Source organism: Eleutherodactylus coqui, chromosome 6 (genome assembly GCF_035609145.1).
Source record: "Eleutherodactylus coqui strain aEleCoq1 chromosome 6, aEleCoq1.hap1, whole genome shotgun sequence".
In the NCBI taxonomy this organism is placed as follows: Eukaryota; Metazoa; Chordata; class Amphibia; order Anura; family Eleutherodactylidae; genus Eleutherodactylus; species Eleutherodactylus coqui.
Genome location: NC_089842.1, coordinates 136,812,886 through 136,826,194, shown reverse-complemented (window position 1 = coordinate 136,826,194; position 13,309 = coordinate 136,812,886). Strand labels below are relative to the sequence as shown.

The following is a 13,309-nucleotide window of genomic DNA, read 5'->3' as shown; positions in this document are numbered from 1 at the left end:
GGGGCAGGTCTGACTCACATCCATTCATGAATTCATGAATGGGTGTGAGTGAGGCATGCCTCTGATTGGCTCAGCGCTGAGCCAATCAGGGGGCAGGTCTGACTCACACCCCCTTCACACCCACTGCAGGACGGCCGCGCGGAGCTCCGGCTGCCGGCAGAAGGTGAGTATACAATTTTTTTTTATTTTAACACATTTTAGGATGAATTGCAGGTAAGGGCTTATATATTTAAGCCCTTACCGACAATTCATCCCGGGCTCGCCCGCAGCGCATTGCTTTCAATGGAGACGGCTGTATTGCCGTCTCCATTGAATGCACTGCGCTGGACAGCTCCGGCCCGTTTCTAATGAAACGCGGCTAGGAGCAGATTTTCGGGCGATTTGCGGGCGACTTGCGCGCACCGGTCACGCGATTTGCGGATGCGCATCCGTCATGCGATCCGCAAATCGCGCGAAAAAACGCCCGTCTGACTGAGCCCTAAAGCATCTGATAAACTGTTAGTGAAATAAATAGAAAACTGCAAACAAGAATTCCTGAATTGAATTGTATATAAGAATGCAAATTTATATCATCGTACTTTGGTTATTACCATTAATGGGCAAGTTGACTATTTTCATATGCAGTAGTTGTCACTACGGTCTTGTATGACCATTGGTTACTATTCAGTGGCAGGAAGAATGCAGGATGGACATTGGGAAATAATGCATTTGATATGTCTATCAGCAAAAAACTTCATAATGAATGCTTGGCCTGGCTTATTTTTAAGTTAATTCATAGCTAAAAGCTTATGGGCCCTGGTGCAAAGGTTGAATTTGCTCCCACCCCCAGCAACTTCTTTTCAGGCCGCTCTCTGAGTTGGGGTACCTCACTGCATCTCTTAAGTAACCTACCCATACAGCACTAGCAGTGGGAAACATTGCTGGAGTCTTAAAAGAACAGTGGCACAAGCCCCAAGACATATGTGTCCAGACCCCCCAAATAAAAATATTTATGCTGCATATACATCAGACAGCATAATACAACTTTCCTAACCCAGTGGCTCAGATACAGTGGCCCAGTTTTGTAGCACTACATAATGCAGTCACTATATAATAGTCAGATACCAGGTCTTCACAGTAATGTTAATTACAGTGCAGATACCTCCAGTGAAAGTGATTACACTGCACTTACCTCCAGTGATCACAGGTGACGACTTTTTTGATTAGTGACTTCTGTTTCATTTTTCTTCTCTATCTGGGTCGAGATTGTGGGAAGATTTATTTCAATCATGACTGTCTCTGCACACTCTTCCCATTCTGATACGACTTCTAATGCTCCTCTCATTACACTACTACACTAATAATTTCCCCATTATGCCCACTGCAAAATAGCACATTTCTAATGCCTCATAGTTACATAGCTCTTACTTGTGCCACTGCACTGTAATAATCCTTGTTCAGACATTGAGGGACACAAATCAGGGGAACTATTATTTTGTAAAGGACACAAAGAGTGACCCTTTGTGTCCTTTACAAAATAATAGTGCCCCCATTTGTGTCCCTCAAGGTTATAATGACCACAATGCCCCCCCCCCCCCACCCTCACATAGTAATAATACCCCCTCTAAGCCTTTGACAAGGTAATAATGCCTTAGCTATACCCTAACAAAGTGTCACCTTTGTGCCTCCAGAAAATAGTATTCCCTTTGTGCCCCCTACTAAGTTATGGTGCCAATTTTTGTCCTCCACAAAGTAAGAATGCCCGATTTGTGCCCCTTCCCTCACAAGCTTATAGTGCCTAGGCACCCTCTACAAAGTAATTATAACCCCTTAGTGCCACCATGTGGTACCCCCTTAAAACCTATTTTCTGCCCCCAACAGGTAATAGTGGCTTCTGTGTGCCCCTTCATAAAAAATAATGCCCCTTTGGAGATCTCCTCAATGTCTTTTCTATCTCTTCTTGGCTGCACTGTAAATCATTTAACACTGAGTTAGTATCTTAGTTCTAGTCTGAGCTATGTGGCTGGCAGTGTGTATGATCACTTTTCCATACTCAGACAAGAGAGATATAGGTTGGCTTTGCCAGCACACAGACTGGCCTCTTAATAGATTCAGCACATCTTATTTCACTGCATTGTTACTAAAGACTGATGAAAGATTGGTAGTCTTTACTAAATTTCACCTCCTTGATTCCAATGCATGTATTTTCCCTGTTTCTTCATAGAAACGAATTCTACTGCAAATAGAAGTCTATAAAATTTTGTATTCTGATCAAAGGCAAAAAAGTACATTAAAAGGGTTACAGATATCTGACCAAAACATTTAACACCTGTCTATAGGATAGGTGATAAATCTACAATTATTGGGAGTCTGACCATTGGGAACCACTAGGAATCACAAGAACGGTGCATCTTGATTCCCCTTCGTGAATGGAGAGGTGGTTATGCATGCTCACCACTGCGCCATTCATTACAGTCTGTGCTGTCTTCTCATCCCTGGGGGTCCCAACAGTTTAAACCCTCGCTATCATACATTTATCATCTGTCTATTGGATAACCAATTATAATTAGTTTTGGTGGGATAATCCATTCAAAAAGGGATTGTACCATCCAACAAGGCCATATTTGTACAGCAAAAAAAAGTCAGAAAGGCTGGGATAATATGAGTATTTTGTATTCCATTTTCCTGTTCCATTATAAGAGCAGAAGAATAGAGATGAGCGAGCATACTCGTCCGAGCTTGATACTCGTTCAAGTATTAGGGTGTTTGAGATGGTCGTTACTCGAGACGAGTACCACGCGATGTTCGAGTCACTTTCATTTTCTTCCCTGAGAAATTTGCGCGCTTTTCTGGCCAATAGAAAGACAGGGAAGGCATTACAACTTCCCCCTGCGACGTTCAAGCCCTATACCACCCCCCTGCAGTGAGTGGCTGGCGAGATTAGGTGTCACCCGAGTATTAAAATCTGCCCGCCCGCGGCTCGCCACAGATGCATTCTGACATAGCTCAGGGAAAGTGCTGTTGATGCCGGAGCTGCTATAGGGAAAGTGTTAGGAGTGATTTTAGGCTTCAAGAACCCCAACGGTCCTTCTTAGGCCATAGAAATCGCAGATCGCACCTATGTGCGATCTGCGATTCCTGTTCTCTTCTCTATATGCGCTCAATGGGGCCGGCGGCAGCAGGGCCGACCCCATTGAGAACATATAGAAGACAAATCATTCTTCTCTGCCACAGCTGTAACAGCTGTGGCAGAGAAGAACGATGTTTGCCCATTGAATTCAATGGAGCCGGCAATACAGCAGGTTCCACTGAAAGCAATGGGCTGCCGGCGATCGCCGGATGAATTGTCGGGAAGGGCTTAAATATATAAGCCCTTCCCTGCAATTCATCCAGAAATGTGTTACAATAAAAATATATACCGTATATACCGGCGTATAAGGCGACGGGGCGTATAAGACGACCCCCCAACTGTCACCTTATACGCCGGGAATACAGCGGAGCAAAGAATAAAATTCATTACTCACTTCCCCCGGCGTTCTGCGGTGCTGCTGCAGGCTGTCGCTCCCTCCTGGTCCCCGGCAGAGCATTGCTTTCTGGACGCAGAGCTTGAAATCCCCGCCTCCAGAAAACACACGTGCCTTCAGCCAATCACAGCCATTCAATGACCTACAGGACTTTATTTTCCCATCCAAAAATACAGAAACTGGATCCAAAGTCCATTTTGCTGTTTTTCTAATGTTGTACTTTATGGGAGAGGTAGACACAAATGGAAAGTGTTTGATTCGTGTTATGTTTAACTGATCTGTTTAATACAACTGTCTAATGATGAATAATAGTGATAGTCAAAAACTGCCACAATGTTTGCAGTTGCAATTTAATCCAACCAGACAAATAAGGGTAAATATCCTTGTACAACCACAATGTCTGAACAAGGAAAAAACCCTATACAAAATGACAGTATAGAAACTGCAGTAGTGTAGCAGTCATAATGTAAGAGCACCTATCCAAACACATATAAGTCAGTACTAGAGTTGAGCGAACGTACTCTGCCGAGCTTGATGCTCGTTTGAGTATTAGCATACTCGATGGTGCTCGTTACTCGAAGGAGCATCATGCCGTGTTCTACCCCGCCCCAATTTTTGGCTCCTTCCCGCTGTGACATGCCTGTTTTGGCCCCTCCCTGCCGTGACGCAGCGCGTGTGTCAATGGCAAATGTTTTGGCTGGCTCGCAGGGGAGAGAGAGAGAGAGAGAGAGAGAGAGAGAGAGAGAGAGAACCCAAAAAAAAAAAAGCTCGGCACCCAGCAGCCCACATACAAAAATGCTCGAATCTCCCATTGTAGTCAATGGGGTTCATTACTCGAGTAGAGCTCTCTAATTTTACGAAAAGCTCGACTCGAATAACAAGGACCCAAGCATTTGGGTGCTTGCTCATCTCATGGATTCCACGTTGTTGAGAAGGAAGAATAAAGGGCTAGAAAGATCTCACTGCGAATGTGGAGAGTTGCATGTTGAAGTAGTTCCACAGAGGTTACAAAATGCAGATTCATGTATACACAGGGGTTAACTTCAGTAGGGAATACTACACCATGGGGGCACAGTGTTTGGTACTGTTTCCTTGTAGCACTGGGGTCCTGAGTTCAAATCCCACCAAGGGCATCTGCATGGAGTTTGTATGTTCTCCTTGAGCTTGCATGGGTTTCCTCTGGGTAATCTCATTTCTTCACACACTCCAAAAATATACAAATATGTGAATATTAGAGATGAGCGAACGTACTCGTCCGAGCTTGATACTCGTTCGAGTATTAGTGTGTTCAAGATGCTCGTTACTCGTAACGAGCACCACGCGATGTTCGTGTTACTTTCACATTCATCTCTGAGACGTTAGCGCGCTTTTCTGGCCAATTGAAAGACAGGGAAGGCATTACAACTTCCCCCTGCGACATTCAAGCCCTATACCACCCCCCTGCAGTGAGTGGCTGGCGAGATCAGGTGTCACCCGAGTATAAAAGTCGGCCCCTCCCGCGGCTCGCCTCAGATGCGTTGTGACATAGCTGAGGGACAGTGCTGTTGGTGCCGGAGCTGCTATAGGGAGAGTGTTAGGAGTTAGTGTAGGCTTCAAGAACCCCAACGGTCCTTCTTAGGGTCACATCTAACCGTGTGCAGTAGTGTGGAGGCTGCTTTTTGCAGTGTTGCACATTTTTTTATTTTTGGTATATCGGCCGTGCAGAGCATTGCGCCCTACAGTAATACTCCAGGGACAGAAGTGTGGAGGCAGGGAGAGCGTTAGGAGTTATTGTAGGCTTCAAGAACCCCAACGGTCCTTCTTAGGGCCACATCTAACCGTGTGCAGTAGTGTGGAGGCTGCTTTTTGCAGTGTTGCACATTTTTTTATTTTTGGTATATCGGCCGTGCAGAGCATTGCGCCCTGCAGTAATAGTCCAGGGACAGAAGTGTGGAGGCAGGGACAGAAGACATATATTATTGATATATACGCAGTGGTCCTTTTAAAAAAAATATTGGGCAAAAAATCTATTTGGCCTGCCTCTCACTGTGCTCAGTGTTCTGGGTCCGTGTGTGCTGGGTGTAGTACTTCAACAAAATCATACGTAGCCAGCTAAGTGTTACAGCAGGCTTGCGCCAAATTATTTCCTGGCTGTGAAATCACCGCTCTGTTGCAGTTAATAACAGTGCAACACTCTGCAGTTCTGTGACACACTCCAGGAACAGAAGACATATATTATTGATTGAATATACGCAGTGGTCCTTTTCAAAAAAATATTGGGCAAAAAATCTATTTGGCCTGCCTGTCACTGTGCTCAGTGTTCTGGGTCCGTGTGTGCTGGGTGTAGTAGTTCTACAAATAAATATGCAGCAAGCTAAGTGTTACAGCAGGCGTGCGCCAAATTATTTCCTGGCTCTGAAATCACCGCTCTGTTGCAGTTAATAACAGTGCAACACTCTGCAGTTCTGTGACACACTCCAGGGACAGAAGACATATATTATTGATTGAATATACGCAGTGGGCTTTTTCAAAAAAATAGTGGGCAAAAAATCTATTTGGCCTGCCTCTCACTGTGCTCAGTGTTCTGGGTCCGTGTGTGCTGGGTGTAGTACTTCAACAAAATCATACGCAGCCAGCTAAGTGTTACAGCAGGCTTGCGCCAAATTATTTCCTGACTGTGAAATTACCGCTCTGTTGCAGTTAATAACAGTGCAACACTCTGCAGTTCTGTGACACACTCCAGGGACAGAATTGTGTAGGCAGGGCCAGAAGACATATATTATTGATTGAATATACGCAGTGGTCCTTTTCAAAAAAATATTGGGCAAAAAATCTATTTGGCCTGCCTGTCACTGTGCTCAGTGTTCTGGGTCTGTGTGTGCTGGGTGTAGTAGTTCTACAAATAAATACGCAGCCAGCTAAGTGTTACAGCAGGCGTGCGCCAAATTATTTCCTGGCGTTCCGTAAGCGAAGTCAGGCTCCAACCACAGGCCAATAAGCAGCACATTTAATTACAGCGTTCTGTTTCTGCATTACTGGTAATGCAGCATGCTGAGGGGTAGGCCTAGAGGACGTGGGCGCGGCCGAGGACGCGGAGGCCCTAGTCCGGGTGTGGGCACAGGCCGAGCTCCTGATCCAGGTGTATCGCAGCCAACTGCTGCGGGATTAGGAGAGAGGCACGTTTCTGGCATCCCCACATTCATAGCACATTTAATGGGTCCACGCGGTAGACCTTTATTAGAAAATGAGCAGTGTGAGCAGGTCCTGTCGTGGATGGCAGAAAGTGCTTCCAGCAACCTATCGTCCACCCACAGTTCTGCGCCGTTCACTGCTGCAACTCAGAATCCTCTGGCTGCTGCTCCTCCTTCCTCCCAGCCTCCTCACTCCATGAAAATGAGACATTCTGAGGATCGGGCAGACTCCTAGGAACTGTTCTCGGGCCCCTGCTCAGATTGGGCAGCAGTGGTTCCTCTCCCACCAGAGGAGTTTATCATGACTGATGCCCAACCATTGCAAAGTTCCCGGGGTCCGGGGGATGAGGCTGGGGACTTCCGGCAACTGTCTCAAGACCTTTCAGTGGGTGAGGAGGCCGATGACGATGAGACACAGTTGTCTATCAGTGAGGTAGTAGTAAGGGCATTAAGTCCGAGGGAGGAGCGCACCGAGGATTCTGAGGAAGAGCAGTAGGACAATGAGGTGACTGACCCCACCTGGTTTGCTACGCCTACTGAGGACAGGTCTTCAGAGGGGGAGGCTAGGGCAGCAGCAGGGCAGGTTGCAAGAGGCAGTGCGGTGGCCAGGGGTAGAGGCAGGGCCAGACCGAATAATCCACCAACTGTTTCCCAAAGCGCCCCCTCGCGCCATGCCACCCTGCAGAGGCCGAGGTGCTCAAAGGTCTGGCAGTTTTTCACTGAGAGTGCAGACGACCGACGAACAGTGGTGTGCAACCTTTGTCGCGCCAAGATCAGCCGGGGAGCCACCACCACCAGCCTCACCATCACCAGCATGCGCAGACATATGATGGCCAAGCACCCCACAAGGTGGGACGAAGGCCGTTCACCGCCTCCGGTTTGCACCACTGCCTCTCCCCCTGTGCCCCAACCTGCCACTGAGATCCAACCCCGCTCTGAGGACACAGGCACTACCGTCTCCTGGCCTGCACCCACACCCTCACCTCCGCTGTCCTCGGCCCCATCCACCAATGTCTCTCAGCGCACCGTCCAGCCGTCGCTAGCGCAAGTGTTTGAGCGCAAGCGCAAGTACGCCGCCACGCACCCGCACGCTCAAGCGTTAAACGTGCACGTAGCCAAATTTATCAGCCTGGAGATGCTGCCGTATAGGGTTGTGGAAACGGAGTCCTTCAAAAGTATGATGGCGGCGGCGGCCCCGCGCTACTCAGTTCCCAGTCGCCACTATTTTTCCCGATGTGCCGTCCCAGCCCTGCACGACCACGTCTCCCGCAACATTGTACGCGCCCTCACCAACGCGGTTACTGCCAAGGTCCACTTAACAACGGACACGTGGACAAGCACAGGCGGGCAGGGCCACTATATCTCCCTGACGGCACATTGGGTGAATTTAGTGCAGGCTGGGACAGAGTCAGAGCCTGGGACCGCTCACGTCCTACCCACCCCCAGAATTGCGGGCCACAGCTCGGTGGTGGTATCTGCGGCGGTGTATGCTTCCTCCACTAAAGCACCCTCCTCCTCCAACGCAACCTCTGTCTCGCAATCAAGATGTGTCAGCAGCAGCAGCACGTCGCCAGCAGTCGGTGTCGCGCGGCGTGGCAGCACAGCGGTGGGCAAGCGTCAGCAGGCCGTGCTGAAACTACTCAGCTTAGGAGATAAGAGGCACACGGCCCACGAACTGCTGCAGGGTCTGACAGAGCAGACCGACCGCTGGCTTGCGCCGCTGAGCCTCCAACCGGGCATGGTCGTGTGTGACAACGGCCGTAACCTGGTGGCGGCTCTGCAGCTCGGCAGCCTCATGCACGTGCCATGCCTGGCCCACGTCTTTAATTTGGTGGTTCAGCGCTTTCTGAAAAGCTACCCACGCTTGTCAGACCTGCTCGGAAAGGTGCGCCGGCTCTGCGCACATTTCCGCAAGTCCCACACGGACGCTGCCACCCTGCGCACCCTGCAACATCGGTTTAATCTGCCAGTGCACCGACTGCTGTGCGACGTGCCCACACGGTGGAACTCTACGCTCCACATGTTGGCCAGGCTCTATGAGCAGCGTAGAGCTATAGTGGAATACCAACTCCAACATGGGCGGCGCAGTGGGAGTCAGCCTCCTCAATTATTTTCAGAAGAGTGGGCCTGGTTGGCAGACATCTGCCAGGTCCTTGGAAAGTTTGAGGAGTCTACCCAGGTGATGAGCAGCGATGCTGCAATCATTATCGTCACCATTCCTCTGCTATGCCTCTTGAGAAGTTCCCTGCAAAGCATAAAGGCAGACGCTTTGCGCTCGGAAACACAGCCGGGGGAAGACAGTATGTCGCTGGATAGTCAGAGCACCCTCCTGTCTATATCTCAGCGCGGTGAGGAGGAGGAGGAGGAGGAGGAAGATGAGAAGGAGGGGGAAGAGACAGCTTGGCCCACTGGTGAGGGTACACATGCTGCTGGCCTGTCATCCTTTCAGCGTGTATGGCCTGAGGAGCAGGAGGAGGAGGAGGATCCTGAAAGTGATCTTCCTACCGTGTTTCCCCGATAGTAAGACACCCCCGATTGTAAGACGTATCGGGGGTTTCAGGGGGGTCGGCCAATGTAAGCCGTACCCCGAAAGTAAGACATATGTCTTACTTTCGGGGAAACACGGGGGTATTGCCGCCTCCCTCTCATCTAGCTGCGCGCCGCCTCCTGCCCACGTCCGCACCGTCCCCCTCTCCATACATCGCCGCGTCTGCCACCTCCCTCTGATCTTAATGAGCGCCGCCTCCTGCCCACTTCCGCGCCGCCCCCCCTCCATACGTCACCGCGTCTGCCGCCTTTGGCCTCATGTCCACGGGGAAATTAATTAAATCAGAATTAACTTACCTCTCACACGCTCCGGATACTTCCTTCGCTGCGGCGTCATCTTCTCTCGTCGCGGCCGGATCTTCTTTCTTCGGCTCGGCGGATGTGCATGATGACGTCGGTGATGTGCCCCACGCATGCGCCGGGCCGAAGCAAAATGATCCGGCCGCGACTGAGAGAAGATGGCGCCGCGGCGAAGAGAAGGACCGGAGCGTGTGAGTAAAATCTGATTTTTGTGTCCCGCGGATCCGGACGGCTTCCATGGGCTTCAATAGAAGCCCGCGGGAGACCCGCATGAAAATGGAGCATGGTCCAGATTTTTTCATGCTCCATTTTTGATCCAAATGAGCGCCGCCTCCTGCCCACTTCTGCGCCGCCCCCCTCTCCATACGTCCCCGTGCCAATATAAGACATACCCCGAAAGTAAGACATAGTGGGGCTTTTGGGGATAAAAAGAAAGTAAGACACTGTCTTACTTTCGGGGAACTACGGTAGTGAGGACAGTCATGTGTTGCGTACAGGTACCCTGGCACACATGGCTGACTTCATGTTAGGATGCCTTTCTCGTGACCCTCGCGTTACACGCATTCTGGCCACTACGGATTACTGGGTGTACACACTGCTCGACCCACGGTATAAGGAGAACCTTTCCACTCTCATACCCGAAGAGGAAAGGGGTTCGAGAGTGTTGCTATACCACAGGACCCTGGCGGACAAACTGATGGTAAAATTCCCATACGACAGCGCTAGTGGCCGAAGGCGCAGTTCCGAGGGCCAGGTAGCAGGGGAGGCGCGGAGATCAGGCAGCATGTACAGCACAGGCCGGGCAACACTCTTTAAGGCCCTTGACTGCTTTATGGTTCCCCAGCAAGACTGTGTCACCGCTCCCCAGTCACGGCTGAGTCGGCGGGAGCACTGTAAAAGGATGGTGAGGGAGTACGTAGCCGATCGCACGACCGTCCTCTGTGACGCCTCTGCCCCCTACAACTACTGGGTGTCGAAGCTGGACACGTGGCCTGAACTCGCGCTGTATGCCCTGGAGGTGCTTGCTTGTCCTGCGGCTAGCGTCTTGTCAGAGAGTGTGTTTAGTGCGGCTGGGGGAATCATCACAGATAAGCGTACCCGCCTGTCAACCGACAGTGCTGACGGGCTAACACTCATCAAGATGAACAAAGCCTGGATTTCCCCAGACTTCTCTTCTTCACCAGCGGACAGCAGCGATACCTAAGCAATACGTAGGCTGCACCCGCGGATGGAAGCATCGTTCTGTATCCCCATCAAAAACGGGGACCTTTTCGCTTCATCAATCTGTGTATAATATTCCTCCTCCTCCTCCTGCTCCTCCTCCTGAAACCTCACATAATCACGCCGAACGGGCAATTTTTCTTAGGCCCACAAGACTCAGTCATATAATTTTTGTAAACAATTTTTATACGTTTCAATGCTCATTAAAGCGTTGAAACTTGCGCCTGAACCAATTTTTATTTTAACTGGGCTGCCTCCTGGCCTAGTTACCAATTAAGCCACATTAACCAAAGCGATTAATGGGTTTCACCTGCTCTCTTGGTTGGGCATGGGCAATTTTTCTGATGTACATTAGTACTGTTGATACACCAATTTTTGGGGGCCCTCGCCTACAGTGTAATCCAATTAATTTTTAGCCCACCTGCATTAAAGCTGACGTTACATCAGCTGTGATGGGCACTGCAATGGGATACATTTATGTACAGCCGGTGGGTTCCAGGGAGCCTCCCATGCTGTGGGTCCACAGGGAGTTGTAAATGCATCTGTGTCCACTTCTAAAGAACCCCAGTCTGACTGGGGCATGCAGTGTGGGCCGAAGCCCACCTGCATTAAACATGACATTATTACCTCAGCTGTGATGGGCAATGCAATGGGATATTTTTATGTACCGCCGGTGGCTTCCTGGCACCCACCCATGCTGTGGGTCCACAGGGAGTTGTAATTGCATCTGTGTCCACTTCTAAAGAACCCCAGTCTGACTGGGGCATGCAGTGTGGGCCGAAGCCCACCTGCATTTCATCTGACGTTAGCTCTGCTGTCCAGGGCACTGCAATGGGATACATTTATGTACAGCGGGTGGGTTCCAGGGAGCCACCCATGCTGTGGGTGCACACGGAATTCCCATTGCGGAGTTGGGGATTCCCAGTTGTACCTGCCTGTGACTATTTATAAAAAAACGCGGTCTGTCTGGGGCATACAGACACCTTGACAGAATGAATAGTGTGTGGCACATAGGTTCCCCATTGCTATGCCCACGTGTGCAGCTCCAGATGGAGGTGGCACAGGATTGGATTTCTCATTGCTTCTGTACAGTATTGTGAGCTATCGCCCCACCCCTTTTAAAGAGGGTCGCTGCCTAGCCGTGCCAACCCTCTGCAGTGTGTGCCTGCGGTTCCTCTGGCAGACGCACTTATAAATAGACATGAGTGTGGCGTGGAATGAGGGCAGCTGAAGGCTGTGCAGGGACAATTTGGTGTGCGCTGTGGACACTGGGGGGGGGGGGGGGGGGGTTGGCCAGCATGTAACCCAGGAGAAGTGGCAGCGGAGTGTTATGCAGGCAGTGATTGTGCTTTGTTGGAGGTAGTGTGGTGCTTAGCTACGGTATCCATTGCTAATGAGGGCTTTTCAGAAGTAAAAGTTGTTGGGGGCGGCCCACTCTTGCCGCTATTGTGGCTTAATAGTGGGACCTGTGAACTTGAGATGCAGCCCAACATGTAGCCCCTCGCCTGCCCTATCCGTTGCTGTGTCGTTCCCATCACTTTCTTGAATTGCCCAGATTTTCACAAATGAAAACCTTAGCGAGCATCGGCGATATACAAAAATGCTCGGGTCGCCCATTGACTTCAATGGGGTTCGTTACTCGAAACGAACCCTCGAGCATCGCGAAAAGTTCGTCTCGAGTAACGAGCACCCGAGCATTTTGGTGCTCGCTCATCTCTAGTGAATATAGATTGTGAGTCCCAATGGGGACAGAAGCCAATATTAAGTGACATAGAGTGCTGAGGTAATTATTATTATAATATACTATCCTTACAAAACCTTGATATCTAGACAGCCTTGAAATTAAAATACGGGGTAGCCACCCTGAAAAGAATGATCAGGTCCAAAATCTGGCCCTAGTAAGACAGCCCTAGGAAACCCTAAAAAAATTACTTTAGCATGCCATACATAAATTTCCAAATGAAATGCCAGTGGGCACCTAGGTCTTACCAGCAAGGGGTTGAGTTTTCAATGTTATTCAAGTTTAATAGTTTTAAAGAGCTGTAGTCCTAGACTTATTATATTCATGGGTTTATCATCATGTATATGTTGGAGGTTGAGTAGCACTAGCAAGTACTAGAGCTGTACTTTTACTAATATAACATTGGTTTCAGAAATTGTGAATATGTTTGTTCAAGAAATTCATTTATAACTGTACCTAGCTTTTAGCAGCAATCACACATTTTAAGTATTTTACGCTTTTTTGTCATACAAACCAACTCCTCTCCAAGTAGAGGTCCATGACTTTTAAAGTGAAGTTGATGGTTCAAAAATTAAGGACCATCATTGGTCCAAAATTGCAAAGATCAGTTTGCATAACAGCATTACCCTAATACTAAGGATGTCAAGCAATACAAACCATAAGTCCAAGTGAGGTAACATGTCAAATTTCAATAGTTTGAATGCTTAAAGCAATTCTGAATTACGCACTAGCAATATCGGTATTTGACTTGTTACATCTCTGAGTTAGGACCTATTTTAAATATATCTATTAAAAGCTATGTTTTCAAGAGGTGAGCCAAAAACACT

The 13,309-nt window shown here is 49.2% G+C and overlaps 1 protein-coding gene across 1 annotated transcript in view; it reads left to right on the top strand.

Moving 5' to 3' along the window:
* Positions 1-13,309, top strand: part of PRKCG (protein kinase C gamma) — a 394,858-nt gene that overhangs the window by 31,141 nt on the left and 350,408 nt on the right. The gene's annotated exons all lie outside the window — the stretch shown is intronic.